The 6277-nt window shown below is 38.0% G+C and overlaps 1 long non-coding RNA gene across 1 annotated transcript; it reads left to right on the forward strand.

Moving 5' to 3' along the window:
* The first annotated feature begins 1970 nt into the window (after window positions 1–1970).
* On the forward strand, window positions 1971–5027 carry LOC113147842. Its single transcript, XR_003297403.1, has 6 exons — window positions 1971–2076; window positions 2777–2816; window positions 2918–3201; window positions 3452–3525; window positions 3680–3775; window positions 4426–5027. It is a non-coding gene; the product is annotated as an uncharacterized LOC113147842 (long non-coding RNA).
* The last annotated feature ends 1250 nt before the right edge of the window (window positions 5028–6277 follow it).

The following is a 6277-nucleotide window of genomic DNA, read 5'->3' on the forward strand; positions in this document are numbered from 1 at the left end:
ACAACCGTATACTTACGTCTCTAGAGATGATTCATCTTTTTGTCTCTTTCACCCTAATTGTCTCTTTCTCGCAGCCACACTCAGCTGGAGCTGACTGTGAGGTATTTTAAAGAAAAGGGGTTCACTCCTGTGATTCTACCTCTTTTCTGATTAGTATTTTGTGAGGCTACGTCAGATGGTTCACACACAGAGCATGTGTTCTCTTCCAGGCAAAATCACTGAAGTATTGATCAGCTGTGTTACATCCTTGCCGCTGCCATTGAGCCAACTTGGAGCAAGGCTGTTAGCTGATCTATATTGATTCACGAGGAGAAATGTATGGAGGATATGCTGCCACACTGAAGAAATACTTGTTGTTGTTGTCCTGTTCACGTTTTCTTCATTTCACTTCTTTTTGGTTTTTTTAAGCATTTGAGTTTTGTGGATTTGTAGTTAATACCCCATGAAACTCACATGCACGCACACTCTTCACTTGTTTTATTTTAAGTCCAGAATGATAATAAACCACAACATGGACATTAACTACTGGGGGAAGACAGAAGGAAAACGATAAAGTCCATTTCAACACTCAGAAAACAAATAAAAGTAAAAACAATGTGATCACTAAGACAAACAATTCACATAAAATACACGCAATCACAGGTGCAAATAAAGTTCATAGACTACGTTCCCATTCTCCATCACCAGGCGCTCATCTTTCTGTTTGAATTGTGCTGTCAGCTGATGTCAGGGTGGAGTAATTAACATTTATCAGTCTCGGAGAGAGACCTTTCCTGCACAACCTGCCATGCTCTTTACTTGCCCAGTGCGCTGCTCCCTCAGTCATTACCAACAACAGGCAGTCAGTGAAAGAGCGCAGATCAAGGCTGAACTGTCATTAGCTGCCATTATACACTGTAGAGCCAGTAATACTGAGTGACTGGCCAATTTGATGTGGCGAGTTCTGCTTGCAAAGTTCATGACCAGGGATACAAGCGTTACCTCCAATATGAACCGACATAAGTAACGACATCTCAATGATATGCCATACCTGAATATTAAAAAAGAAATAAAAAAATACAAAAATCGCATAGTGTTATTGTTCCAGATAACATTAAATACAAATGACTAAATAAGCAAAAGTTTGTAAACTAAAATTGTCTGCGCAGAATTACTGAACATGATATTTACATGACTCTCGCTACAAAAACAGCTGAATATCTCTAATGAAAGGCTGTTAAAAGTGTGTTGGCACTGTCATTGGTGACTACCCTGGAAATGTATGGTTATTAGAGAGATCAGATCAAAGTGTATTACTTATTATTCTTGTTGCTGTTTTTTTTTCACACACTGTAAGACCGAACAGTAAAAGCTTGTCAAATGAACTGAGTTTTATTAACTCAACATTTTTAAAAAGTTGATTTAACTTTAATATTTTGAGTCATTTGAACTGTTTTTTATTTTTAAGTTTATACTGATTAAATTCTTTGAGTAAATTTAGTAATTTAACTCAAATGTTTTGACCATTTCTGTCTGACGTCACGCGGTTCAAACTCGAAGCGCGCGCGAAAGTCCGCCATGTTGTTTGCTCGCATTGTGGAGAAAGTGAACTGAGGTGGTGGACCGGGTCAGACCGGGTCAGACCGGGTCAGACAGGCAGCACCAGCTCCTGATGGACCGGGTCAGACCGGGTCAGACCGGGTCAGACAGGCAGCACCAGCTCCTGATGGACCGGGTCAGACCGGGTCAGACAGGGTCAGACAGGCAGCACCAGGTCCTGCCGGACCGGGTCAGACAGGGTCAGACAGGGTCAGACAGGGTCAGACAGGCAGCACCAGCTCCTGTCGAACCGGGTCAGACAGGGTCAGACAGGCAGCACCAGGTCCTGCCGGACCGGGTCAGACAGGCAGCACCATCTCCTGCCGGACCGGTTCAGACAGGCAGCACCATCTCCTGCCGGACCGGGTCAGACAGGCAGCACCATCTCCTGCCGGACCGGGTCAGACAGGCAGCACCATCTCCTGCCGGACCGAACCTTCACTCCACTGACCGCGTCTGTCGCAGTTGGACCGACTCTGACTCTGAGCCACTTCTCTGGTGAGTTAAGAAACATGGTGTCGTCGTCTCACTTGATTCATTAGCTTTTGTAGTCTCAGTATTTTGTTATGTATATGAGAGGTGAACGGTGTTTTAGCTGATTCTTCTATATTGTGTAGAATAAATTGTTTATTGGGAGGCTGTGTGTCGAGCTAACTGCTAGCTTAATATTTGGCAATATAAAGCTAGCAGTTAGCTTTATATTGCTAACTGCTAGCTTTATATTGCAGTTTTAACAAGTAACTAACGTTCATGGCGCCAAATCAGCTGCTTAATGTTTTTGTTAGCTCTTGAGGTCAAAATGTCACTTTTTTACTCAGGTTTAATTTTCATACATGTCTGGCTGTGTTGAGCTAAGTAGCTAACGGTGACATAGAGGCTCTGTGAAACGACCATGTTGAGACAGGAGTTGTAACATGTGCTTAGCTAAGTCTTTATAAATCATGTAAATTATAGGTTTGAATCAGTTCAGTGAATAACCTGAGCGTCATTAAATGAAACAAGTAACGTTGTTGTTGTTAAATCAGCCTTTTCTGTCTGTTCTGTATAAGTCATTTCATATTTGGTGATATGATTTTTAAAATATTTTATTATGTGGATTGTTGCGTATCTGTCATTAATGATCAATTGTTTCTACTGTAGTGTCAGAAGAGTTTTAACATTTCAATTTCGTTAAATTTTCTATATTCTCTCTCTTTAGGCTAAAAGTGAAGCACCTGTTTGGTGGAGTTTTTAATCAGGTAAGCTGTGTGCATTTTCAGTACAGAACACTGAAACCAGTAAAATGACTTGGAGGTGCAAACTTTGTGTTACCACCACTGAGATTATATTTACTTTTCAGGCAAGAGGAGTAGAAAAAAATCCAGACAAACAAGCTCCCCATACTAACATTAAAAGACCGAAGTGTATTTCCTTCCTAACTTCCCAAGAAGTGAAGATGCTGTGAGCCTTGAACAACTGAGACTGCAAATTGTTGGAGAAGTTCAGAAGATTGAGAAAAATCTTCCTATGAGCACTAAGCTAACGCAGACCACCTTTGCCCTGCTGTGGAAAGAGGTCGTCTGTGACGACCTGCCTGTTGGTGAAATTCTGGAGCGCTTGCCTGCCCTTAAACTGGAGTCACAGGTGAAAATGTTGTTCTTAGTTCATCTATTTGTCTAGGTAAATGTAATTATTTGTGTCAATAGTATCTTGGTCAGTTTCACTTAACACCTGGCATATGAATTGTGCTAGTATAAAGATGGTTTTTATGTCTTCAGCCACTATTAGATATATTTTGGCATTTTATCTTTCAGTTTTTACATTAAACAACTTATAACAAATGTTCAAATATATATATTCTAATATTCTGCTATGTGTGGTTTTTTCAACACAGACCATACATTCTTCATTCGTTCAGGAAAAGTAGCTGAAGTTCTGCATCAGCTGTTCCGGATTTATGACCTTCAGGTAAGTTATTTAAACAAATTGGTACCTGAACATACTAACATTGGGAATCTTAGGTTTACCACACAAAGAAATGAAAGAGACACACTATTATACGTTTTTTTTTGCTGTGACCTTTACCATCCATGCTGAAACAAGTTCTGTTCTCACACTCAAGGATCAAATTGATGTTGATGTGAGACGTGCTGCTGTCCTTCAAGCTCTTCCTGCATATCTGCATGGGGACGACTCAACATTTCTTAAGATGTGAGATGTAAGTTAGCACATTGTTTATAGTTTAGGCAACAGTTCATTTATATAAACAAATGTCATTATGCTAAAGAATAACGTGCAATATGCCTGGTGTGATTAGGGCACATCATTAAACCTTCAGATTTTCATCACATTCAGATTAAAGTTGCATTTAATTATCAACAAGAGAGTTTTTTTTTCATCATTAATTGGACTAATCCACCAACCTGGTTCATGGACTGTTTAACTAAAAGAGTATAATGTTATGGGAGTTTCTGAAGATTTGTTTACCCAAATGAATAGAAGTGATTGGAAGTCATGCTTTTCCTTCATGCAAGTACTTTTACCTAATTTTTACTTATTTAATGTGATCAATATGGAGGCATTAATTAGATGTTTATACAGTATGAGAGGATGTGGGAGATAAGCAACAATTTGTGTGTTGGGTCACTAAATCTTTAATATGAAAATGTTGTGAATTATTCCAGATAAACACATTTTAACAACTATAGCCCATTTTGTGTCGACCTGTTAAGTAGGACAGCACTCTCCACATCTGAATGAGTTGACCCTTACACCATTATTGCATGGCTCAATATGATTGATACTGTCTACCATTGGAGATACCATAGGCGATGTTCCCCAAGTAAGGTAACCTTATTTTCTCTTCAGTTGTCACAGGTTGAACAACCAGACACAGGTGACCAGTTGGACTCCTCTTAATCAACTCCACCTCCAGCAACATTCTTCTCTCCAGATAGGATTTCAGTTGTGCTTGAGGGTAATGTAGTTGTTGATTGCACCACACTGGGTGATGCTTTTGTAATGCTTTTGGCACTCATTTATGCCCTGCATCTGAGCTACCTAAATAAGTTGGCCAACACATTTAACTTTATCCAGAATGTGTTGATGGGCCTAGATGATGGGAAGTTAAGGCCCAGGGTGCTGAGTCTTAAAAAGGAGCTTTTTATCAGTGGAGTAATCTGATGTGACTTTATTATCTTGAAGATTGTACACATGCACTACAGTCACTTTTGTAACATAGTTAGCAATTGAAGTATTTTTTTATGATTTGTTCATTTTTAAATTAGGTAAATGTGAAGAAGTTTAGCCATAGTATGTAATTACATTGATCACTGTGGGTTAATATATAACACTTATATATGTGTTAGAAGTGTTTACAAGTATTTCTTGCACCGTTTTATGATGCTATTTTGTCAAGCATGTTTGACTTGAGTGATGGTTACTTAATAAAGAAGTAACTTGTTTTGAAACTGCCTATTATTCTGTTATGTAATCTACTGTTAAAGTGTATGGGTTTAACAAATTGAGTTAAAACTACTTAAAAAAACTTATGTAATCAGTTTCAAAAGAAATTTTAAGTATTGTGTTTTAATTTTTGAGTTTTAGTTAAGCAAAGCTTTAAGTTAGAGTAGAGTGCATACAACTTTATTTAACATGTACGCTTTACTTGAAAAATCTATTACTGAGCAACTAATTATTTTTTGTTACATGTAATTGATATATAAGAGTTAACTATACTTAAATTAGTTCTGTATTCTGAACTTAAAATAACAAGTTAAAAACAATGATAAAGAGCAGTATTTAGAACTTACAAAGTCAAGTTAGTATCAATTAAAACTAATTTGTAGAACTCACTTGATAACATTTGTTTTTTGGACTTATAAAAACAAGTTATGTTAAGTCAAAATTTCTTATGTAATCAGTTTCAACTAATTTTTTGAGTTCTATTAACTTATCGGGTTTTACAGTGCAGGCCTCCACAAAAATTCATGCAAAACTCAAATTTACAGCTAACAAGAACTAGTATAATAAACTTTTGCTGACTTCCAGAATCAAATCATCTCAAAGTAATCTAATGAATTCTCCACATTTCTGTGTAATTAATGTATATTCACCCGAGGTTCACCTAGCTTTGTCTAAAGAAATTAAAGAAAAACTGCATTAATTAACCAGAGCAGCAAGGGTATCATCTTTGGGCCCAAAGTACCCATCGCCGTTTGAATTAAAGTATAATCTTCCAGCCAGTAAATTACGTCTCCAGACTGATTCCACCTTGACACCCTGAGACTAACAGTCGGCTCCAATTAAAGAGCATTTGGCGAATCATTGTTATGAAGGCATTCACAGAGTCATAAAAGGAAACTTAACATTTTATGACATCAGATAGGAGGAGATAACAATCAATGTGATTGGTATGCAAGGCAATTGTGACAAAACTGACGATGTTACAGCAACTACAAGGGCTGTAGAGCGACCTGGAATGTAAGTTAATAATGTTTCAGCAATCAGACATTATAATAGGCCTGCTTGTAGCTGCACAGGAAGGAATACTGATTGTTTCCTGATCACAGTGAATGTTAAGATGGGAGAAAATAGCTAAGGTATCTGGTAATAGATAGTGACCATTTCTGCCAGTGTTAGTGATGGTGAGAGACTCATCCCAAAGCAGCCTTATAACATGGAATATAGCACTGTACTTGCCCAGGTGGGTGCAGTCCCT

The sequence above is a fragment of the Anabas testudineus genome, chromosome 22 (assembly GCF_900324465.2).
Source record: "Anabas testudineus chromosome 22, fAnaTes1.2, whole genome shotgun sequence".
Classification (NCBI taxonomy): Eukaryota; Metazoa; Chordata; class Actinopteri; order Anabantiformes; family Anabantidae; genus Anabas; species Anabas testudineus.